General features: G+C 41.7%; 1 protein-coding gene, 1 long non-coding RNA gene and 1 other non-coding gene across 12 annotated transcripts in view; 1 reads left to right on the forward strand and 2 right to left on the reverse strand.

Moving 5' to 3' along the window:
• Positions 1-470: 470 nt before the first annotated feature.
• The window catches only part of LOC116662217, a 63,019-nt gene continuing 37,456 nt past the window's right edge, over positions 471-26,033 (reverse strand). Inside the window, exon 3 of the long non-coding RNA XR_004318224.1 lies at positions 471-958. This is a non-coding gene — a long non-coding RNA (uncharacterized LOC116662217). The remainder of the gene's footprint in view (positions 959-26,033) is intronic.
• On the reverse strand, positions 22,394-22,498 carry LOC116662329. The gene has a single exon (XR_004318365.1). It is a non-coding gene; the product is annotated as a U6 spliceosomal RNA (small nuclear RNA).
• LOC102514573 (carbonic anhydrase 5B, mitochondrial) overlaps positions 23,637-26,033 on the forward strand; it is a 34,566-nt gene continuing 32,169 nt past the window's right edge. For 6 of the 10 annotated variants that reach the window (XM_032475753.1, XM_032475754.1, XM_032475755.1 and 3 more), the window contains exons 1-2: positions 23,640-23,811; positions 25,163-25,293. The gene's annotated coding sequence lies outside the window, so the exon portion shown is untranslated. Of the gene's footprint in view, positions 23,812-25,162; positions 25,294-26,033 lie in introns of all 10 variants that reach the window. The other 4 variants (XM_032475751.1, XM_032475759.1, XM_032475756.1 and 1 more) reach the window with 2 other exon arrangements.

A 26,033-nucleotide genomic window follows, 5' to 3' on the forward strand; every position in this document is an offset into this window, starting at 1 on the left:
ACTAACACAAACACACACACACACACACACACACACAACACACGCACCGATTACTGAGGATGTTCTTGATAACACCCTTTGTCAGAGCAGAGGACTGGAACAAACCAAATGTCCACCAGTACGGGAAGGGATAAAGTAAATGAGGTGTGTGCTATCCAGGGTAAACTAATCCACAGATTAAAGGAAAGACAGAGCCCGGGGTTTCTCTACAATTAGCTTTGGGCCAGATAATTCTACGTCGGGGATGCCCTGAGCACTGAGGGATGTTGAGCAGCAAACCCGGCCTCTACTGACTAGACAGCATCAGGGCCACCTCCGGGAAGCGATGATCAAAAAGTCTCCAGCCGTTTTCAAATAACCTCTGAAGGACAAAAACCACCCCGGGGGGAAACTACTGATCTAGAGTTACACTTTCTCTTTTATAAAAGGGCAAATCTCAAAACTACACTGTTGAATGAAGAAGATGGGAAGGGGCATATTACGGATAGCACAAGGCATGTATAGAAATTAGGCAAATACAAAGTGACACTGCTGGCATAACAGAGGAAGCCAGAAACCAGGTAAGAGATCATCTGGACGCTTTGCCTGTATTGTTCTTTCCATCGAAAGCCTCTCTAAATGCTGTTCAAACATGAATTTCATGGCACCCCTCTTTAGAGACTCAGAGAATAAGCTGTAAACAAAGCAAAGTCCCTTCTCCCTCCCTTGGAGCATGCTTTCTGAGGGGGCGGAGACAGAAGGTCAATACCTAAATAAACAAATACACACACTGGCAGGTGGGGAGATGCTCTAGGAAGGAAAACAGAGCTGGAGGACGGATGCACACAACTCCATCAACACACTGCGGCCCCAAATGCTTTCCTCTCCCCATCACCATGGAGCTCCGCTGTCCCTTACTACGAATTCAAGTTCTTCACTCTGTTTCCATTGGGTGGCAACTCACACTTTACCGTGGCACCTTGGCAAATAAAATGAAAATATTTTACCCACTTAGAAATAAAGAGTTCCAAAGTATTAAAATTGTTGCTGAACATACTCAACCCAACATTTCAATAGAGACAGTTACTGTTGGATATAACAAGCCCTAGACTAAAACTCTAAAAATCAAGCTTCTGTTTTGAAGTCTACTACCTACCACTTGCTAGACTTGAGACAAGGCATCTCACTCTACATGAGTTACTAGAAAGGGCTTAATGTGTCAATGGGGGTACTGTTGGCATTATGAGTAGGAAAGTCCTTGTTACGTGGGACTCTCCTGAGCTTAGCATCACGTGATTATCTCTCATCGCCTCCCTGTAAATGCCACGGCACCCTCAGTCAGAGATATAACCCCACAACACACTACATTTCTATATGCTACCTGCACATGCTATGGGCATGAGGTCAGTACCATACACAGGTGAGGCACACCTAGAAACGTCTTCAAAAGTGTCAAGGTCATGAACAACAGGCAGAGCAGGGTCATCAAAAACAAAGGAAGTTGCAGAAACTGTCACAGACTGGATCAGACTAAAATGGAGTAGGTTTTGGAACAGAAAAAGGACATAGGTCTTTTAAAAAGGAGATCAAAAAGTTCCATAGTTTAATAGTATTGAACCAATGTTAACCTCTTAATTTCGATGTATCGATCATGGTTATTTAACAGAACGGCATTAGGAAGCAGGTGATGGGTCTAGAGCAGAGTTTCGCAGCCTCATCACGATTACCATTTTAGGCTGGATAACCCTGGCTTGTGGGAGGTTTTCTATTCTTCTGTAGCAAGTGTAGCAGCCTCCCTAGCTTCCACACACTAGATGCCAATAGTACATCCCACTGTGAAAACCAAAATGCGTCCCGACATTTCCACATATCCTCGGGAGTGGTGGGAGGACAAAACCCCTGCAGGTCGATGACTGCTGGCACACAGAATCTCTCTGTGTTATCTCTGCAATTCTTTTGTAAATGCATATGTATATAATATATATATTTCAGATTTATACGAACACACACACACATACACAGAAATACAGGAGCAAAGCAGTTATTTTTAAAGTTTCCTGGACATAACAAAATGCTCTATAAGAAAACAAACAACCGAATCCAAAAACAGGCAGAAGACCTAAACAAGCAATTATCCAACAAAGACATACAAGTGGCCGGTAGGCACATGAAAAAATGCTCAGTATTGCTAATGATCAGAGAAATGCAAATCAAAACTACAATGAGGTATCACCTCACACCGGTCAGAACGACCATCATTCAAAAGTCCACAAATGATAAATGTTGGAGAGGGTGTGGAGAAAGGGAGCCCTCCTGCACTGCTGGTGGGAATGTGGTTTGGTGTAGCCATTATGGGAAACAGTATGGAGATTCCTCAAAACACTAAAAATAGATCTACCATATGATCCAGCAATCCTATTCCTGGGCGTATACCCAGGAGAAACTCTAATTCAAAAAGACACATGCACCCCAATGTTCATAGCAGCACTGTATACAATAGTCAAGACATGGAAACAGCCTAAATGTCCATCAACAGATGACTGGATAAAGAAGTTGTGGTATATTTATACAATGGAATACTATTCAGCCATAAAAAGAATAAAATGCCATTTGCAGCAACATGGATGGTCCTAGAGATCATCATTCTAAGTGAAGTAAGCCAGAAAGAGAAAGAAAAATACCATATGAGATCACTCATATGTGGAATCTAAAGAAAGGAAAAAAAAGGACACTAGTGAACTCATCTACAAAACAGGAAAACAGACTTGCAGACATAGTAAACAATCTTATGGTTACTGGGGAAAGGGGGTAGGAAGGGATAAATTAGGGAGTTTGAGATCTGCAAATGTTAACCTTATATATAAAAATAGATTAAAAAAACAAACTTCTTCCGTATATCACAGGGAGCTATATTCAATATCTCATAATAATCTTTAATGGAAAAATATGAAAACGAATGTATGTATATATACTCATGGCTGGGACATTGTGCTGTACACCAGAAACTGACACATTGTAACTGACTGTACTTCAATTTAAAAAAAAGGCAATGGGTCAATAATAGTTCTTACTGGCTTCATTGATAATATATCACAAATACAAATGTACTTTGAAGATAAGAAAGCTGTATTAAACTGTAAGATACTGGCATCCATCAGCATAATGCTGGTCTTAATAATTATGTCAAATTTTAAAAAATTAGTTATGTTATGTATTCAAATGTATTGAGTATTTATCAGGGTATCTCTCATTCTACTGGTGTCTTAAGAAGCACCATTTCCATCATTTCTCCAAGATTCATGTTAGCAAAAAAGGTGCATAGTCTTAGCTGCTCAGGGTTTTCCTCAATAGAAGAATACTAGTATCCGTCCTACATGATGACTCGGTCAAGAAGAGTCACGTCTAAGATTTTAAGCAAACAAAAGAGTAAACTTGTCCTCTACAAACATCACCTGTAGAAATGTAATCACAGAGATGTGTTTACATTTTGTTCAGATGTAGGCAGTTGAACTAGGAACGGGTAAGCCCACTTCCTATAGTAGCAAGGGTGTGAGGAAGGGGCCAGGGACAAGCACACCCTGCTTCTGGAGACAGCTGCAAGGCAAAGGCTGCAGAAGAAGATGGAGACACCCTTGGGTGCTGCAGCTTTCTCCTTGTTTGGATGGTGCTTTGAGAAATGAACTGATGTCTTGGCTACCACAAGAGTAAGAAACCGAGGTCCAACAAGAGGTAAAACCCAGGCAGTGGGGAGCTACTCCTACCATGGCCGTTCCCGCCACGGTCACCGGGAGAATACCCACCCAGGGGACTAAGCTGCGACAAGAGGGAGAAATGGGTGGAAGGACACTGTCTTCTTGTGTCCACCGTACCCCACAGACAGGCTCCTGGTTTCAGAGCCGAGATGTTAAGCATGCTTCATTCACTCACAAATGTTTACTGAGAACTAACAATGATTAGCCAATATGGCCAGGGATGGGTAGGAAAAGAGCCCTACTGCAAGGGCTTTTAGATTCCATGGCCCTGCCCATAAGTGCCAGGTCTAGAAGTTTAGTGCCGTTAAGACCCCTGAAGATCAAGGTCACAGCCTCTGAGCTCACCAGAAGATTGAAGCCCAAATGCAAGCAAAAACTCCCGAGATGCCAGCATCTTCCCTCAGGCCTCCATGCCTCGTCTGAGAATAGACCCAGGACAGTGGGGAGGGCAAAGGGCTTCTGGGTTTCACGTGGCTTGTCCACAGTCTTTGTCAGGAGGGGCTCTGATCCCTGCCTTGAGTAGGACTTCACAGTCTTCAAGCTTAGAACAGCCTTTTAAGTTTTATCAGCTGAGCGTCACCTGGGAGACTATCAAACACTCTGTCCATCTGCAACACAAGAATCTCCGGGCCCTGGGGCTTCAGGGCACGGCTCAAGTCTGACCTGCACTGTGAGCCCCTGTGTTCCTGAAGTGTGGCCCTTGTGCGCCCTCAGTAAGGGATTGTGAGAAGAATGGATGGATGAATGAATTAACAAAATGGAGTAATGAACTCCATTGATTTTACTCACTGTTTCTACATTATTCCAAAAGAGTCAAACTGACGAAGTAAATTGGGCCAGCGCTGCAATAATAGAAAAGAGAGGCAGGAAAGGAGGGAGACGACTTCCCTAAAACTTTGTTTCCCAATCAGAAATACTCAGACAACGTAACAACACAGAAAACTCTCCAGTATAAGAAGACGTCTGAATATAGTGTAGCTAGGGGTAGCCAAGCAAAGGTGTACATGTAAGGAAAGTTGGTGCTACAGGAAGTTACACGAAGATGGACTGTACAGATTTCAGTAGTTAATTTACTTAGCGCCCAAAAGGTGCAAATTCCTCCCATTTATAGATTATGCACAACTAGCATGACTTCTTCCATGGTCTTTCTTCCAAATGTGACCTCACTGAAAGCCACTAAGATCTGCACAAAATGGGAAATTTATCAGCCACCAACACTTATTGAACCAACCATGTCTTTTGAAAGAATGTTTTGATGTAAGAAAGAAACTAAAATGCCTAAATTTTAAAAGTTCTCTTCATAAGAAAAAAGAATCTGTTACAATGTATGGTGAAGGATGTTAACTAGAAGTACTGTGGTGATCATTTCACAGTATATAACAATAGCAAATCATTTTGTTGTTCTCCTGAAACTAATATGATGTGGTATGTCAATTTTGCCTCAATGGAAATAAATAAACTGAAATGCCATTAGCACGACTTGAAGAGAAATCCTATATTTTCAAGATTTGTAAATATAGATGGGTCTGTTGGAATTCTTTGAATTCACTTGAATAATAATTTTGTCTGACTACTTTACAAAGGAACAATATTTATGCACATACAAATTGCTGTCAGCAAATCGGTAAAAGGGCAAAAATGTCCACCTCCTTTCCTCGAGTGTGGGGAACCCTGGTCTGAAGGTAATTCTCTCAGAACTGGCTCCCGGGCCGTTTCCCGTTTCCCATCCCTGGCGCCAGACAGGGCCAACTGCCTCCCAGGGGAGGGAAGAATCAGGCTCTTGTTACTGGAAATCAAAGGACTAAAAAGGGGCCGGGCTGCTCTTTTACAAGCACAAGACCGTTAATCCCCTTACCATGGATACAACAGCGTGTTGTTCCTTCTCAGATCACAAGACTTATCCCTGCATATTTAGAGGAAGAAACCCATTCCATGCCCCCCACCATTTAACTCAGAAACACAACACTGTGCCTGGGTCACACTTCTATCCCCCCAGCTGAATATGATAAATTATCCCCAAAAGCCAATATTTGAGTAAACTAGGTAAAATCTCAATTTACCGGGAAAACAGACTAAAGTTTAAACTTAATCATATTTTCTTGAGATACTTTCAACATTCAAAAAGTTTTCTGAAAGTATTTTTGAAAATCTGGCCTAAAGCTTATTGTAAAAACTTGAAAACATGTGGTTGCCATCTTCGATCAAAGTCCCAAGAAAACTTCAAGTAACCTGACCTAATGTCACCAGAACTTTCTATCACTTAAACTTTCCCTTCTGTCCTCTATTCTACTTTTCAGAAAATCCAGGAAATAGTAAGAAAATGACTTGATGTCAAGATCTGTAAGTAATGATTTTAAAAGAAGTATCTTTTTTTCTGTCACACCTTGCCCATCTTCCTATAACGTCCACCAGGGCCAGCTTCCTGAGTGTGGGCCCATGCTGTGTGGGACCTGGATTTTTCCATCATTTGACTCTCAGGGCCCACGTAGTGGCCTCCACAGCAGGCTTCCCACAGAGGTTACTTAACTCCACAGCTCCCATCACAGGCCCTCATTAGATCACAACAAAGAAGAGGCTTCAGTTTTGCACACCACTGCCGTGGGCCAGGTCAGCTCCTTCTCCTTGGCTTCCTGAAAACATCTAGAGCAGCTTATGGAGCCTTCATGTCATTTCTGGCTGTGAGAGAGGTCAAGCCAGTCTTAGCCAAACCTCGATGACACTGTCTTCCTGCGTCTGACACCCAGGCTCTCTCCCCCAGCAGTGCTGACCTGAGCAGTGCGCTCTGTTCCTTTACTCTCCGGGCTCAGCTCCTCCTGCATGTCGCCCCTTTCCTCCCCACCCACCCCATTCCTGCTCACTGAGGTATGGGAAAGGGAGGCGGGAGAGGGTGAGAATCAGACAGAAAAGAAAAAAGCAAGGTTCCTTCTCCTTGTGGTGCCCTCTGGCTATTCATGGTCCCTGCCGGGGCAGGAGTCCTCACATTCTCCGTGTAGAGTGCACTCGGGGGGCCTTGGAAGACTGTCTGGGGACCTGCAAGCTACACCTTCCCCTGACGCGCACGATGCACTCTGGCCAACTTCTTTCATCTCACCCCTCCCAGCCCCACTCTACGCCTTCCCTTCTGCACTGGGTACTCAGCCCCAGCAGACAGTGACTTGATCAGATCTGGCTCCCCTCGGAGCCTCCATGTGGCCCCAGGCATCCATCCCAGTGCAGACAGTTTGCAAACCTGTCCTCACTCACCCTCAAGCAACCAGCTTATGTTCCACCCACGGCACAGGGGTGGGTGGACCATCACAGTGTCTAGAACTCCAGGTGCTGCTACTCTGGTGGCAAGCTGCAAGTTGTCCTGAGAAGGTCTGCCAGTTGGAGAGCACCCAATCACAAAGGAAGGTGCCAATCTCTTCCCTCACAGACACCCCCTCTCTCTACTAGCGGTCTCTGCCTGACTTGAGGTGGGCAGGGAGACGAGCAAGTGTGTTATTCAAAACACAGAACCAGTAGGGCAGCCTGGGCACCAACACATCAGAGTGGACTGGCTGTCAGCACCCGCCGGGCTGCATGGTGTCTGCACGCTAGAACCCATTGCCCCCCTCAGCCCTGCCACCCCTGGAGGTTTCCAAATACGCAGAGGAGACACTGTGCTCTGTGTCACTTGAGGTGATCATGCTTGATATAAGAGATAGTGTAGTAAGGATTGGGGAAAGGGGGGATGTAAATGAGGGTACTCACTACTCTGTTAATTACTTGACTATCTTTAGTGAGTTACTCTTTACATTTTCAGTCTAGCCTATCTCAGTATCTTCAGTTTTCTCCAATATCCATAGAGTAAGTAATGAGGAAAAAAACCAAATAAACAACACATGTCCAAGATCTGGATCCCTGAAGCCATCCTGGAAAGGGGTATTTGCTACTGTATTAGTTTGTTAGGGCTGTTGTAACAAATATTGCCAATTGGGTGGCTTAAATAACAGAAACTTACTTTTTTCTCAGTTCTGGAGGCTAGAAGTCCGAGATCAGGATGTGGGCAGTACTGATTTCTTCTGAAGCCTCCTTCTTTAGTTTGTGGATGGCTATCCTCTCCTTCTGTTTTCACCTTGTCTTTCCTTTGTTTAAGTCTGTGTCCTAATCTCTTCTTCTAAGGACACCATTCATATTGTATTAGGGCTTACCTATAGGACCTCATCTTACATTGATTACCTCTTTAAAGACCCCATCTCTAAATACAGTTACATGTTGAGGTACTGAGCATCAGGACTTCGACATAGGAATTTTGACGGTACCCAATTCATCCCATAGCAGCTACCCTCCAGAAGTTATTCTGCCCCACATTAACACCAAAAGACCTCTGAAAGGCAGAAGACTTAAAGCCTGACCCTGCTGCCAAATTACTGGTGTCTTCCCTTCACTCACCATACTTGACAGAGGTAGCCTGTCTGCAGAGTTGTTTCCAATCCCATCTTGCATTGCATGGTGCCCCCCCCCCATAGGGGAAACCTGTTCATGTAAAGATGCAGCCTCCTTTAGGGCAACGTGTGGAGAACTGGGCCCAGCGCTGGTAGTGCATCTTAAACACATCCCGGTTCATTAGGCAGCCCTCATCACTCAGCACCCTGACAGCAGTATTGCTGGGACTCCTGTTGCCTGGCGGCAAGATCAGCCCATCTCTCCATTCAGGGCGTCCTGCCAAGAGCTAACTCCTCCTGCCCAGAGCATTTTCCCCTTACAGGCTCCTTCTTGTTAATCTAGTCCTGACTTAAATGGTAACTCTTCACGGACGCCTTCCTGTGATCACTGAACATAAGGAAGTTCTCACCCTACCCTATTATTAACAAAGTAATCAGTTCTTTTCCTTCATAATACATGTTTACCACCAATCTCTCTGCTGGTCTACAGATACCATGAAGAGCATTTCCTAAGGACACTCAGGAGTCAACTATGTTGCCCCATTTGGGTTTGGGAGATTTTGTGTACCATAGGCCTAGTGATAGCTGTCAGCTATGTCACTTGTGACCCAAAATTTATTGCTGCTTTTTCGTGCAAATTTACACAAGTAAAAGTGTAAGTATGTAGACAGTAGTGGCTCCAGGGGATGATCTAGGGGGACTTCAGACTATAATAATTTCTATCAGTACCTCTCTCACATCTACTCTATATAAACGTGAGATCTCAGTGAAAGGGGAGCTTGCTGTCAAAATGCAATTTCAACACAAGTCCCTTATAGCCTCCCCACCCATCAGCAGACAAAATGTGAAGCCACCAGTGTGTCTGAGGCATTCTCATTGACTGAAAACCAGGGGAAGCTCTTATATGTCATTAATGGCTATTTTGCTCGGGGGATGGATTTTTTTAAATGAATAGACATTGCAATGAAACAACTCTCTGAGTACAAAGGAAGAACTGGCTTTAGATAGGCTCCCATGTATATCTGAGATACCTTGAGGCAGGAATAGAATGACTTGCTGAAATACAAATAAGGTCAAAATCCTCACTTTAGTGAATAATTTTAGGATCCTCTTTCCTCAAAGTGACTTTCATAAATATAAGTGAAAATGAATTGGAGTTTCATTCTCCTATTGGTTTGCTTCCCTGCTTAAAGAGCTACAGTGTAGAAAGATTTCATGTCTACAAATGTAAAAATCAAGAAAGACCACTGTTGATGAGGGATCAACACAAACACTGTTCAGACAGGAAAGGCTTGTTGACAGAAGGCTGACATGGGGATGAGCCTGCCCAAGTGCAGATGAGAATGATAATGATAAGCTCAGTGCAGCAGATGAAATTGAAGATGCCAGCCAGCTCTCCTCGGAGCATGAATCTGAGTTGTTTTTCAAATGTTTGGTATAATTTGAGCTGATCTCCTGTCCTTTCTTTGTTCCTTTTAATTCCAAGAGTGTGAGCTGACTGGTGATGAGTAGGAGTTGAGTTCTGGTCACAGAACAAAGCCTCAAGCAAGATCAGAACAGGATTGATGTAGTTCTAGATTAAGTATCCTGTCAATGGAACCACTTGCCTTGGGCAAGTGTTAAAGAACTGAAAGCTTGTGTGTTCAACATAACTTATTTCTATAGGCCTTCAAGGAGATAGGCTCCATGCATAAAAGGAATTGAAATGTACAACTTAAAAGAGGATAAGGAAAGAGTTTTTAAAGCTAAACATATGTATACCCTATGACCTATAATTTCTCTCCTTGGTAAATACCCATGAAAAAGAAAGCAAATGGAAAATATATGGACAAGAATGTTTGTGGCAGCTTAGCTGCCTATTGTGCATATACTTGACACATGATAGGTGCTCAATAAATGTTTCAAAGTGAATTGAACACATCTTTATATTTCAGTTATGTCTTCACAGATCAAGCGATGCATACTAGTTGCATATATTTATCCATCAGTTTGGATTTCTAGCCTATACTATATAGTAAATACTATAAGCAAAATCATTTTATTAACAATTTCTATTTGAATCCATTATTACTTTCATAAAACATCAGATTGTGGTCTTTGGAATAATTTCTTCAAGCTTAAGGTAACTCTGCAGAAGGGCCCATTAACAAAGAAAGCATAGTGTTGGTAGAAAATCAATTTTTAAAATGAACATGAAAATGCTCCACTTACTGCTTTATCTCCTGAGCTAATCTGATATTAAGCTCATTTTAAAAGCATTTTTTTGGTAAACAGAATGGACTTGGTCAGCCCCAAGGTCTGAGATTGTAAAAAAATCAAAGTTAATGACATGGAACCGTGCCATCCAATGGAACTTTCTGCAATGATGTAAATGTCCTATATCTGTGCTGTCTAATGTGGCAGTCACTAGACGTAGGTGGCTACGGAGCACTTGAAAGAGCACCATATGATGACAAAATGTGCCAAACAGAGCCTGATAAGTCTTAGTACTTAATGCAACTGGAATGACCTGAAAACAGAGCTACAAATATTCAGCCCCAAATATTCCCAAAAGTTTCACCCCAGTCATCACATGGTTTAGCAATGTTTTTTTCCAAACTCATAAAACAGTCACAAGCTCAACTTTCAAGCCTTGACATTATTTGCAAATTCAGAAAAATATTGAATTCTTTATGTCAAAGACTTGCCAATCAAACAACAGAAAATGTAATCTATGTTTAATTTTCGAGGTGACATACCTGATTCACAGAGTTCAACATGAATAGCAGTCACCAGGAAAAGGAGGCCACAACACAATTTCAGAATGGAAAACAAAAGGCAAATAGAGAAAGAAAAAAAGGAAGAAAACAAACCCTGCCCTTGAGTTAAATTCCCTTAGCCATTCTGTGACCCGGATTAGAATATCAGACAAACGAGCAAGCCACCACCTAAAAGGTTTAATGATTAACCCCCATCATTTGGGTTAATACTTTGATAGAAGCAGCTCATCTCCTGTCAGTTATTTACAAAGAAAATCTGTTTGGAAAACAGATTAGTCGTCCTTTCCAAACTCTACCTCCAAAGAATATTTTCTCTGCTGACTCAAAAGTCGGAATCCTCCCCCGGCCCCTTCTCCCGCTGTTGTCTGGTTAAACGCACGGTGGAAATTGGCCCTTTCTGGAGGTTCTCCTTGGCATCAACTTTCCATCTTTTCAGGGCTGAAATATCTGGCTTATAGATACGCTATCTTCATTTAGGAAACAAACATCACTCCCTTCTATCTCTGGTGAACAAAGGACACCCTTCCAAGACTGGCCTCCTCTGACTCTCACCTCCCCAGGTAAACATCCAGGAGAGCTTCCAATGCTAAGGGAATGGCTCTGGTCAGCCCTAAGGTCTGGTAGTTGTGTAACATCAAAGTTAACGCGGTAGAGCAGTGCTGTCCAATGGAACATTCTGTGATGGTGGACATGTTCTATACCTGCACTTCTCAACATGTGTACAATATGCACGACACGGCAGCCACCGGGCAGAGGTGGCTGCTGAGTACCCGAAATGGGGCTAGTGCTGCCAAGAAAGAGAACTGTTCCTTAATTTAATTTGATGTAAGTAAAAAACAGTGGCTAAACAACTACACTGGTCAGTGCAGCTACAGAGCAGTCATTAGGAGTGACCTACCATGAACTAGTTTCGCTGGATTATTTCTCTAACCCTCAAAACAGCACCTCACAGTTGCTGTGCTACAGTCATCTTACATATGAGGAAACCCAGGATCCGGTGTTTAAGGCACTGGAGACAACAGAAGGATGGAATGGGTGCCACTTTACCAGCCTGGATGCCTTATACTTGAACACTGTCGCCACCACACTGAACAGTACTGCGTCCTGGGTCATCAGGGGTCAACAGTGAAATTGTAACGAAGCTCAGAGATGCGCTGGGGTCAAGGTAATGAGCGGGAAGAACCTTCCCCTAGCGGGCATTCTACAGGTGCCAGTCAGGCCCCGCGGCGGGTCCATGTCAGGGCTTTCCCTTCCACCACGCTGCCTCTTCATGAATTCAGTCCCCAAATTCCACCTTGTGGCCTGAAAACCATGGACGGAAAAATTAAACTGGGTGACCCTGCTGTTAAATAGAAATTTTGGATTTTTAAAGCAACAAGAAGAAAAATCTCGACAACTACACTTCTGCAACACAGCATATCATTTGAGGGTCAAATCATTTCCCCCTCCTAGTGAGGGTAACAGTCTATCACAGATGACCCATTTCTGTCAGCTAACTCCACCTGAGGAAGCTTCTTCTCATCCCCTTCACCTTGGTTACAAGGGCACAGAGTCAGGAAGAGTCGTACTAGACAGAGAGGCGGCCAAAAGTTAACTCAGTCATTCCAGCAATTTCACTATTAGGTGAGATGGAAATTGCCTAGAAGGAACAGCTCATGTAACTAACCCCTGAAAGTGAAGTCAGACTAGATGAAGTTATCTTAGGAAATGTTAGACTAGATAAAGGCATCTTGGGGGAAAAAGCCAATAGATAGAGATTATAACAAAGCTGATTATCTGCATCGAGGAACAAAGCCGTGTTAGAGAGAGAGAAATCTGATTCAGCTTTCCTTTGGCCTTAAAACTTCATGAAAGTATCAAATGCTTCTCTTTTGCTTTTACTTAGTCACTTATGTGACTAGGATTGAAGACAGTAAAATGCTGAGTTTTTGTCAGTGTAAGCCATTCATTTGAAAAGAGATGAAAATCTCTTCTCTTTTGAATTATGGTTTCTCAATGTTTGTTGCATCATTTTTCTAAAGGTAGGAAAAAGAGTAATACAAGTTTTTAATAGAAAATAACAGAGAAGCCAAAAGAGAAAAGTAGAAATTACCTATAATTCCACCAGCATCAATGACCATTGTTAATTATTTCTAAATGTTTTCTAAATATTTGGAACATATCTTTCTTAACCTTGAGTCTTCCTTTGTGTGTGTGTGTGTGTGTGTGTGTGTGTGTGTGTGTGTGTGTGTGTGTGTGTAAACACAGATAGATTTCTTTTTAAAAACAAAACTGGGAGTAGAATGATAGTTACCAGGAGCTGGGGGTGAGAGAATTGGGGAGATGTCATTGAAGGGTATGAACTTGCAACTAGTAGATAAACAAGTTCTGGAGAGTTGATGCACAGAATATTGACTATAGTCAACAATACTGAGTTATAAACTTCAAAGTTGTTAAGAGGCTAAATCTTAGTTGTTCTCGCCACAAAAAAAGAAATGATAATCATGTGACGTGATAGAGGTATTAGCTAACAATACAGTGGTAATCATATTATAATATACAAATGTATCAAATCAACACTTTGTACACTTTAAACTTCCACTGTTATATGTTAATTATATCTCAACAAAACCCCTGGGATTTTACTATTATGAAACTTTGTTACCTTCTCTCTTAAATTTAACAGTGTATATTGAATATATTTCCACATCATTAAATATTCCTCTTTAATATAGTTTTCCATGATGGTCTAATACTGCATTCATTTTATGAATGTGTCATATGCTTTTTTTTAACATTTTTTATTGATTTATAATCATTTTACAATGTTGTGTCAAATTCCAGTGTAGAGCACAATTTTTCAGTTATACATGAACATATATATATTCATTGTCACATTTTTTTCTCTGTGAGCTATCATAAGATCTTGTGGATATTTCCCTGTGCTATACAGTATAATCTTGTTTATCTGTTCTACAATTTTGAAATCCTGTCTATCCCTTCCCACCCTCCGCCCCTTGTCATATGCTTTTAAATATAATTTTCTCCTTTTTACTAAAATAAAAAATGCTATAACAAATATTCTGGAAGCTAACAATGTTTTGCTCATTTGTAATAATATCTTTGGCATAAATTCTTAAAATTTTAAGGTCAAAATTATGTAAAAATAAATTAATATAATATTGCAATCAATAATACTTCAATTAAAGAAAAGATACAAAGTTACAAACTATTATATCTAAAATAGGTAAGCAACAAAGATATATCGTATAGCACAGAGGATTGTAGCCATTATCTTGAAATAACTTTTAATGGATTATAAATTGTAAAAATATTGAATCACTATACTGTACACCTGAAACTAATATAATATTGTAAGTCAACTGTACTTCAATTCTTTAAAAGTTATGCAAAAATGTAAGGCTTCAATACATGTTAATTTCCTTTCAAAAGTTTTATGTCAGTGTACATGTTTTTTGCACTTTATGTATGTTCATTTTCCAGTATCCTGCACTGGGTATTATGGTCCTCAAAACTCTTTTGGCAAAACAAATACTACAAGAGTATGTTTGGTTTGCAATTCTAAAAAGCTAAACATTTTATATGTTGAATGACCATTTGTATTTCTTTTTTTTTTTGTAAATTGCTTATTTGATTTTTTGCCCTTTTTTTCTGCCAAAGTGTTCGTTTTTGTCAAAATTTTTTGCATGCATTTGTTTGTGCACAGACATTCTTTATCAGTTGTTAGTTCCCCTTTTCAATTTGATATATGCTTATTTTCTTGCATTTTCCTGGAAAGCAATCCTAGATTTCATGTTATCTCTACATGATTTAAAATTTTTCTCCCACTTTTCAACAGTAATACCTAGTTGTTGATGCTGCTTTGTCTCACTGTAGTGGCCCTATGAGAATGCTGTTCCTCCACAGGATCTTGTGAGAAAATCTCATGAAACTAGGATATTCAAAAGGCTCATGAAATTTTGTAGGTTAACAGCCATCACCATTAGGAACTTTGACTTTATTTTTCACAAGCCAACATTGTTTTACTTCAGTGAAAGTTAATCACTACTGCTTCAAAACAAAAATTAGGCAAACTGAGTGGGAAGGTTATATTACTAAAGTGAGAATTTAAAGGACATTTTCTTAAAAGGGAAGCATGCATGTCAGTCTGTGTGTCTCATCCTGTGAATTAAGACCAATAAAATATAATGAGCGAAAAGCAAGGCTTAGAGAGTCTTCTGGCATTTCCTCCTAGAATGTTTAATTATTTACATAGCTTCCTGCATGTTATATTGAAAGTTTTTCATGGTCTTGGCACATAATGCTTGCTTTCCTAGGGTAAAATCTTTGCACCCGTGCATGAAGTAGGATTTTCTGTCTTTAATTGCCTATTAGGCTGTCTGTTGGAGTTTACCCAGAGGTGTTTGGCCCTACCCAAATGTACTTCCTTTACCAGTTTTAATAAAGGGGCAGAGGGGACATCGGGCTATGTACTACTTTGGTTAAATGCTCTCATTTTCATAACAGAACCTTAAACGACTCTCCTCTTGCTTGATATACAAAGCATATGACTTATTCAATATCTCGTTTCTGCCCTGAAGTTTCGGCCAGCAACAATGACCTTGTACACTCTACCATATGATAGTTATCACAACCTATAATGAGGAGTGTCATTTTTGGAGGACTGGAAAAGACCTACATGCGAGACCTCCATTCCTGCAAGTCAGAGATGCTGGATAGGCTGTTGCTTGCAGCCACTCACCCATCCTGCAATGTTAATCAGTCACAAAACTTTTTCCTCCTGAGCGTGGACTCAGCCACAAAACTTTCCAGTGAAGTTATTCAGGCAGCTACCATGAATGGATCAGAGTTAAACTGTAAGTTGAAAGCTACTTGTCATCCTAGGGAACAGTAATCAAAATGCTACCCTGGATTAGGCCAGACTATTCATGACCTGAATACTTTCCCAGTTGAACAGGAAAGTCCAGATAGTTCATAGCATTGTTTTAACACATTGTGCTCTGTTATTGTAGCAATGATTTTCATTGAGCAGATCTGTGTGTGATTCTTTATGACACTTATCTCCCACTTAACTCACAACATTGTATTTATGAGGAATCAGGATTTCTTTTGGTACTAAAAATCAAGACAAACTGTACTTGTCAAAATCAATCAAACGAAACCTCTAGCTTTTATCTTATGAACACTGGAAAACCTTAAAATGATTGTCATTCTCTCTTCTGATGGGCATTCAGAAGCTTACAGTCAAATTCTGGCCCACCTTTAATAAGGACATTTTCCTCTATGTTCACAAGGGAAAAGTTCCGGATCCAATGGCTTGATTTCATCTTATCATCGGCTGCATCATTCTCTTTCTTTAAGTTCCCCTTTCCTCAATTCCTTCAAAATTTCTTTTATCCAATATTGTCTGTAATTTCCCAAGGTGCCTCAAAGGTTTGTAGAAGTAAGCTATTGTTATCTACATAAAAGTTAACACAGTGCTTACACAGTCTGCATTTGTTCTCATTTCCTGTTATTTTTTAAGGCAAGAAATGAATGACATTTGAAACATTTTATATAAATGATGCAGAATTCTCAGGGTCTGAGTGAGCTGAATAAAAGTGTTCCGTTGAATGTTGTTCTTCTATGTTCCTTCCAGCTCAACATAGTGAATGTTCCCACTGTCTTCAAGGAAAAAAATGGAATGAAGGGTGGGAAGGAAAGAGAAGGGAACTAAAATGTGATCTAAAATCTTTACTGCTAGCATATGGAGAATAATATGTAGCAAATCTTGCTACTGTGGAGGGAAAATGTAGTTCTCCACACGAGTTAATAGAGCATACATTCATTTTTTAGACAAGGACCAGGGGTCCATAACCTCACTTCATTATACAAATGCCACTGGAATCAAGCTCTGGGGCCTGAGCCACTGCATGCAGGCCCAGCAAGAGAGGCATTGTGTGGCAGGAGGTGGTATGGCCTACAAGTGAGGGATATGATTCAATGTGGGCATGACCAGAATGTGAGAGGCTTGGGTCCTGAGGGAAAGAAGGGTGGAAAGCAGGGAATGAATTCTCTTTCTCCCACAATTCCATTTTCTCTCTCAAATTTTGACTCTCCTGCAATTCTCCGTACTAACCCACAAATCTGTTTTCCCCCAGAATCCTCTTGCTCTTCCACAATTCTGTTCTTTTGCATTATCCTCTGTGCTCTTCTGCAATGCTACCTCTCTCCTACAACCCTCCATGCTCTCCCATGGTGCCCCATGCTGTCCCACAATTCTGTGCTCTCCCACAATCCAACAGTGCTTTCTCATAATCCTCTGTCTCTCCCATAGTCCTCCAGCTCTCCTACAATCTTCCTGCTCTCCCATAATTCCCCAAGCTTTCCAACAATTCCTCATGCTTTCTCACAATGCTCCTGCTCTCCCACAATGGTACTTCTCTCTTATAATCCTCTGGGATATCCCACAATCCTCCATACTATCCCATAATCCTGTGACTTCTCTCATCCTCTGTGCAATCCCATAATTCTGGGCTATCCCACAATCCCCTGTGCTCTCTCACAATTCTGTTTTCTCTCATAATTCTTTCTTTTATTCCCAGAATACTCCATGCCCTCCCACACAATCCTTCATTATCTCCCACAAGTCTCTGTTTTCCCATAATTCTATGTCTCTCTCACAATTCTCACTGGTAGGCAGATAAGGGTCTTGGCTACAAGTGCCAGAGTATGGCTATGGATAACTGGTGTGTGGCCCTTACAGGACACATATGCTGGGTTGAGATGTATGGTCATGAAAGAGCGTAATTGGCACGACTTAGGAGAGAGGGCATGACTCATAGTAAGAGAGCATAGCCAGAAGGTGAGGAGTGGTCCTGTAGGAAGGAGACAGGTAGAGTATGGATGAATTCATTCTTTTTGTTGCTCTCCCACAGTACCTTGCTTTCCCCATAATTCCTTGTCTCTCCCACAATGTTTTGTTTTCTCTCACAATTCTGCTGCCTTTCCACAATTCCTCATGCTCTCCCACAATGCTATGGCTATCCCACAATACCATGTGCTCTCCTACAGTCCTCCATGCTTTCCCACAATCCTTTCATTACATTTCCCCTGAAATTCTATTTTCTACCAGAATTCTCTGTTCTCTACCAAAATGCTCCATTCTCTCCCACCATTACCTATCTCTCCCAGAATTCTCTCCCATAACTTTAGGTCTTCTCCTCTTCTCTGTGACTCTTAGGTAGAGAACATGGGTCTAATGCAGCATAGAGGGGGCTCTGAATGAAGAATAAGGTGCCAAGGAAACACCTGGGGAAGTGGCCATAGTGGTAGAGTATGTAGTGGGGTGGAGCTTTAGGGGGCATGCTGGTCATGAAGGAGCAAAGATGACAAAACAGAAGAGGCAGGGCAAATGCAGAGGGTGAATTCTCAGTCTCTCCTACAATACCTTGCCTTTCCCACAATTCCTTCTCTCTACCCAAATTCCCTGCCTCTCACATTTCTCTGTTCTCATCCACTGTTCTCTGTTTTATCCCACAGTCCTCCATGTTATCACACGATTGTTGGTTTTCTCCCACAATTCTGTCTCTTCCAGATCTATTTCCTCCCATGATGCACCTTTCCCACAATTTTCTTCCTTCCATAATTGTATGTTTCCCTAAATTCTTTGTGGTTCCTTGGTAGTGGGCATGTCTATTAAGGTATACAGGCATGTGGCTCTGGCAGTAGCTGGGTAGTCAGGGCACTGAGCAGAGGACTTAGCTTGCTGCAATAAGAGGGAAAAGGCCATGGCCCAGATGAAACGTTCGAAGCCTGCCCAGGCTGCATGGCTAATGTGCAAAGACTGCCTGGGAAAAGGAGGAGCATGGTAGGGAAGAGGGATGGAAAGTGGCTCAGAAGAGAAAGGTTTGGTCAGGCAGAGTGGACAGGCATGACTCTAGAGGGATGGCCATGAAGGAGCACAGGAGCAGCCAAGGGAATGTCCTGAGTCTAAGAGGCATTAGGGGAAGTGATTAGGACTGAGCTCAGGTGGCAAGGCCAAGTGTAAGAGGCCACCAATTCTCTGTCTCTCCCACAATACCTCATGTATTAGAGTTCTCTAGAGAAACAGAACCAATAGGAGATACACATATATACTGGGAGGGAGAGCAGGGCGGGGGAAGAAAGAGAAAGAGAGATCTATTTAAGGAATTGGCTCAGCTGATTGTGGAGGTTAGATAACCCCATAAACTGCAGGGTAGGCTAGCAGGCTGGAGACCCAGGGAAGAGTTGAGTTGAGTCCAAACACAGTTGGCTGACAGAATTCCTCCGGGGTGGGGGGTGGGGGCGTCAGTCTTTGTTCTATTAAGGCTTTCAGCTGATTGAATGAGACCCACACACATTATGGAGGGGCATATGCTTTACTCAGAGTCCACTGATTTAAATGTTAATCTCATCCCTCCCAAATCCCACCTTCAAAGAAGCATCCAGAATAATGTTTGACCAAATATCTGAGCACTGTGGCCCAACCAAGTTGACACATAAAATTAACCATCACACCTTCCTTCTCGCCCCAAATTCTTGTCTCTCCCATAATTCTCTATTCTTGCCCACAATTTTTCATTCTTTCCCAGAGTTCCTTCTCCCATCATTCTTTTCTATCCCACAATTTTTTTCTCATACAATTCTTCCCTTACTCACAAAATCCCCCATTCTCTCCCACACTTCTCCATTCTCTTCTATAATTACCCATTTTCTCCCATAATTTTCTATTCTATCCCACAGCTCCCCATTTTTTTCTGCAATTCTTTTTCTCAAAACATTGTCCATTTTCTCCCACAAGTCTCTGTTATCTTACACAATTATTTATTATAGCAAGTGACTAAAAATCTTGTAGTTTTATATTTAAATGTATATTTCTACCTGCCTATGAGTTTTCTGAAGATGGAAAAAATATAAATATGTAAGTATTATATAATATACTATATATTTCTATTCTCTATATCAGTGCTACTGAAAATGTGTCCCATTAGCAGGTGCCCGTTCTCACCCTGTTAGCAGTCTAGGATTAGAAGAGAATCTCGCCCAAGAACGGAAAACAACCCATTGCTTCCTTCATCAAGACAGCCTTGCTATGAAAAAAAAAAAAAAGTCATCCTAACTAAACAATGTGCTTAGTGACATATCAGATTTACATTCTAGTTCAAGCTTCTTATCTCAGCTTGGATCAGTAACTAGCAGTTCATGGACTGCCTGTTCTAGTTCTTGGTGTATAAATGAGCAGCACTGAAGAGATAAAGGAATCAATTAATCCTGAACAACATCATTCATTCAGCAATATTTATGGAGCATCCACCAATGTGCCAGGTACTGTATTAAGTGCTGGGAATACAAAGTTGAATGAACTGGTCAGTCTCTGCTCTCATGGAATTTACATTCTAGTAAACAATCAACCAACAAACAATCCAATATACAAACAGATAAAGAAATAATTTCAAATTGGGAGATACAACATGAAGAAAATGCAACAGATAATGTGATAGAGACTGAGAAGTGAGGTTGCTATTCAAAGTGTCTTTTGTGAAACATCAAGTTTACATCTCCTGGGAGACTGCTGGAAATGCAGAATCTCAGGTCGTATCTCAGAACCACTGAGTCAGAATCTGCATTGTAACATGATCTCCAGGTGATCCCTATGCTGAGTACAGATTGAGAGGCTCTAGACACAACTTCAGATATGGTTATTAAGAAAGACTTCCTAAAGAGATGACACTTTAGCTGAGAACTGAATGATGAGAAAAACCTAGCCATGTAAATCTAGGCAAAGAATGGTCCAAACAATGGGAACAGCAAAGGAAAATGCTCTGAGATAGGAGCAGACTGGGGAAGACCAGCATGTGTGGACAGAGTGAGAGACCTTGAACTCTCTACTGACAGATATTTATCAAAAGCCCTCTAATGAGAATTCTTGATTTGGAGTGACTACACAAAAACCCTGGATACGAGACCTCTATTTCTACAAATCAAACAGCGTTTTGCATGCAGCCACTCACCCATTCTGCACCCATGCTAGTCACAGAACTGTTTCCTTCTGAGCCTGTACAAAGTCACAAAAGTCAACATTGTTATTCAAGCAGTCATTACAAATAGTTCAAAGTTGACATACGAGTTGAAACCTATTTGCCATCCTGGGGAAAGATTATCAAAATGCTACCCTGTATTAAGCCAGACCATTGAGGGCCCTGTGTACTTGGATGAACAGAAAAGTTTTGATGGTTCATAGGAGTGATTTAATGTACTGTGCTTTGTGACTGCATCAACAGTTTACATTGAGGGGACCTGTGTTTAACTCCTTATGACACTATTTCCCACTTAGGTCACTACAGCATCTATATGAAGAAACAGGATTTCTTCTAGGACTAAAATTCAAGGAAAACTGTTTCTAAAAAACAAAACAGAAGGTTGATTTTTATCTTATGAACACTGGAAGACCTTAAACGATTGCTATTTCCTCTTTTCTCTTGCCGTTCATAAGCTTGGGGGCAAATCTCTGGCCCACCTTAAACAACTGCTTTGATCTGATGGCTGGGACAGTTAAATGCTGACTCATCATTGGCTGCATTATTCTTCCATTATGTTCCCCTTTCTCTGGCTCCTTCAACTATTTCTTTTATCCAGTAATGTCTATATTTTAGTAATCTGCTTCAAATCATTTGTGGAAGGTGAGGTAGAACTAACTATATAAAAATCAACTCACTAATTTATAAAGGTGGTATTTGGACCAATGTCTGTGAGTTTTGTTTTTGTCTTTTGATTTTTTTAAATTGAAGTATAGTCAGTTTACAATGTTGTGTCAATTTCTGGTGTACAGCATAATATTGCAGTCATATTTACACGTATATTCCTTTTCAAATTCTTTATAAAATTATAGGTTACTACAAGATATTGAATATAGTTCCCTGTGCAGAAGAAACATTGTTTATCTATGTGAGTTAATTTTTCATGCAAAAATGACTGACAGTTGAAACATTTTATAAATGAGGCAGGGTTCTCAGGGTCAGGGTGAGCTTAAAAGTATTCTGTTGAAACTTGTTCTTTTCTCTGTGTTCCTTCTAGTGCAACATTTTGACTATTCCCACTATCTTCAAGCCAGAAATGGAATGGAGGGTGGGAAGAGAAGGAAAAAGTAACTAAATATGCTATCATAAAATCTTTACTGTTGCCACATGAAGAAACAGAAGCAGCAAATCTTACTGCTACAAAAGGGAAATATTACCTTTCTACGCATGCAAAAAAGGTAACTATTCCTTTAAGATTTATTTATTTTTATTGAAGTATAGTCAATGTGTTACAATGTGTCAATTTCTGATGTACAGCATAATGCCCCAGTCATACATATATATACATATATTCATTTTCATACTTTTTCATTAAAAGTTATTACAAGATACTGAATATAGTTCCCTGTGCTATACAGAAGAAATTTATTTTTTTCTCTATTTTTATATATAGTGGTTATCATTTGCAAATCTCAAACAAAAATATGGAACGCTTCACAAATTTGTGTGTCATCCTTGCAGGGGCCATGCTAATCTTCTCTGTATCGTTCCAATTTTATTATATGTGCTGCCAAAGCGAGCACTCCATGAAGATCTACTGAGAACTTACTGTGTAAAGAAGTGTACGACATCCTATAAAAGTGGCTTCCTATGTGTGCTATCCCAAAATATTCCTACTAATCAAATCAAGAAGACCAGTGATTATCAAATCCTTTCTACCTATAAACCCCTTGCCATATCTTTCTCTTTCTCATCATTTCTTGTCACGTCCAAACTCAAGCTGGGACAACTTCAGACTGTAAACTCCTTAAGGCTTATTTGTCAGGGCCTGGGAACTGAGGTCCCTCAATAAATATGATTTGAATGAATGAATCAGAGATTTCTGTACAGGGGTAGAAAAGCTGTTTGTAACCTCTACACATTTTCCTTGTGGACCCAGTGTCGCAAATGGAGAGAATAAGTCTAGCAGAATAATCTCAGCACACTCAGGGCAGCAACCAGAGTTTCAGTTTAAGTGTGGTACTATCTCGACAGGCCCTAGGCAGCAAGAGCTCACTGGGTACCTATGAAAGGACATCAGTTGGAGACATCAGGAAATACGGGAGTTCTGTTTACGCCATTCCTCTGCCTAGCACTTAACATCCCATTAGGGACCAGAAGGAACACGGGTCCACGGTTCTGGTTTAGAGGATGTGAAAATTGGCTGGAAAAAACACGGTTCCATATTTCTAGTTCGGAGGACACGAAAACTGGGTCCAAGAAACTCGGGTAAAGTGGACATGAAAACTAGTGGGAAGGAACACGGTTGCAAGACCCTGCCAGTGTTTGCTTTTCCCTACTGAGCCATCTGCTCCCAGTATATCTACTCTCCATGTTTGGAAATGGGAGAAATCTGAGGAAAGTAATTTTTTAGACGAGGCTCTTAAGCCTGCGGTCTGATTTCACCAGATAAAATGTCGCCAGACCTCAGTTCCCAGGGCCTGAGAGGGTTTCTCTAGAGACAGGGGGTGGGACGGCCCGCCCATGCAACCTCGAATTCCCAAGACTAAGTCAAGCCTGAGACTGGGGAGCCCGGGGCTTGGCTGGAGGGGCGGGGCTGGGGCGGGGCCAGAGCGGAACTGATGGGTGGAACCAAAGTGGAGGGGAGGGTGCAGGCGGAACTTGGAGGCGTGGCCCGGGTGATGAGGGCATGGCTTTGGCCTGAGGGGGGTGGCCAGACCAAACGGCAGGGATTATAGGCCTGGAGGGGCGTGGCTACTCCATGTGAGGTGTGGCCTAGAGGCGGTAGGAATGTGGTCTGGGCTGTGGGGCGTGGCTATGATGTCCAAGCGCTCAAGGCACCGGTCCGGTACTGGAACAAGCTGCAACAAGGTTCGTGCTCTGCAGAAGCGCTCAGGTAAGGACGGACAGCTGAGAGCAGTAGGGGCTATAATGGGGACACGACAACTCGGGGAGGGCTGGGACCCTCCTCACACCGCCCTCCGTCCACCACGCCGTGTCTTGGATCCCTGACAGCTTTTGGTCCTGCGAGTAATTGCTGGGGACTGCGGAGGCCAGCAGGGCATCACTCCCTCTCCCCCTACAACTGCCCAGTCACCAACCAGATGGCTGCACCTTCTTTAGGATTATTTGCACTCGACAGGAAAACAGCTGTCTCAGGGAATTTGTCGGGCCACAAGCTGAGGGCCATTCCTTAGGAGGGAGTGTTGTCAGGGGTGGTTAGATGTGAATAACTCAAGAAACTCCAACCTGTTGTAAAATAGCTGGAGACTGGAGTAAGGGCTACAAATCTGAGACTGCAGTTCCTGAAACCGATGCGCGGCAAGCTGGGACTGATTTGGGTTCTGCATTGTATTTCTTCCCCCCACCTCCCACCCCACAATACGCCTGGGTCTGAGGACGAGTTACAACCACCCCCAGGGCAGGGGATCTGCAGCACAGCTGTGTCACGTGGACAAGTATGAGCCTTCTCCATTCCGCAGTTCCCTCTTGCCTTTTTGTTTTGTGCCCCACCCCAGGACTGGAGGAGAATTTCTAAATTACAAACATTGTTGATGTCTGTGAGTTTTTGTGGCATTTGATGTTAAAAGATACTGTCTTGAGGTTGGTGGCAATTTGTTAATATTAATGTAAGTGCCCTCCCCTCCTGCATATATTCACTGGGAATGTTTGAGAAATACAAGAATTTAATGTGTATACCTTAATTTAGATAGAACTTGTTCTCATCCAGCCACTGAAAACCACATTGCTTTCTGCTTCCCCTTCTTCCTTTACTGGTAATCTGGCCATCTCCACTCTATTAAACACCTTGCTGGGATATGGAAAGGAGTAGCCAGATTTCTCTGACGAGGGAAGCTGCCCCAGACCTTACCCCTCATCTGCCCCTGCACATCCCTCAGAATGGTCACTGTTCTCGCATATGTTGGGAATGGAAAACCTCTCAGCTTACTAGGGCATTCCTCCTTTACTCAATTTTTATGTAGTACCAGAACTGAAATTCACCAAAAGGCCAAGAGCAGCAGGGCATCATTCTCTCTGCCCTGTACACACCTGCCCTGCTGTCCCTGGAACCAGGTAATAGGCTGTGAGCACTCACAGAACACAGTAAGACTGAGTGAATAGGAATATTCTGGAAATCTGATAGAAGGAGGGAAATGTATTTCATCTCACTGGTCGCACTGGGGCAGTTAGTTGCAGCACACAAAGCAGTTACTAGAAACTTATTTTAAAACCTTTGGCAACCCCAGATTGGGATCCTGCTCTCAGAGAAGTGGGTGAGAGGAAGAAACTCAGCTTTCTCAGTCAAGACATGGCAACATAATCTCAAATTTCCAATTCAAGGAATTGCAAAAGGCTTGCTTCTTTTGGAAATTGGGAGGTGAGTAAAGGAAGTCAATTTGATGAGAATCAAGGAATTTGTTTTTCCAGTTTAATTGTAATCTTTAGTCAGAGTACACTTTTTTTTTTTTGCTGTCTTTTACATACATATATATGGCTTAATCAAGCAGAGTTCAAACGACTGTCATTTAGGAAATACATGATTTATGAATGATTCTTTAAAGGCTTTCAGAATCATTTTTTCCTCACACATTTCAAAGTCTGCAAAACAGCAGATAAGGGATGAATTATTAAGATCCAAGGACATACATTAATAATTAGTGACAGCAAAGGCATAAGGTACAGGAAACTTAGCTCTTCTGGGGCCCATCCAGCCTATGGTCCCATCTTTAAGAACAAACTTAAGGACAGTAATTACATCCAGTAATGTATCCTAGTGGTTCATTGTTACGTATTATGTTTGATAATTAAACATTTGTGATTTCACTAGCTTGGGCTTTATAATATCCATGGGTAAGTTTAAATAACCATCTTTCAATAAATTCTAACTTTTAATGTAAAAGGGGGTTCACCTTTGGCTTGAGCATAAATAAGCTCATGTGTTGCAGCCTAGTATTAGTTAAATTCTGTTTCTTTCTATTAGGATTTCCCTGGAACCCTCCTTGCCCCTGACCTTTCGTGCTCCGTTCCTCCCATGATTGCCTTTCACTATTCCTTCTCCGTCTCTTGGCCTCCTTCATCACTCCATGGTAGTCTCCCTCTATACACCTCTTACTCCTG

The sequence above is a fragment of the Camelus ferus genome, chromosome X (genome assembly GCF_009834535.1).
Source record: "Camelus ferus isolate YT-003-E chromosome X, BCGSAC_Cfer_1.0, whole genome shotgun sequence".
Classification (NCBI taxonomy): domain Eukaryota; kingdom Metazoa; phylum Chordata; class Mammalia; order Artiodactyla; family Camelidae; genus Camelus; species Camelus ferus.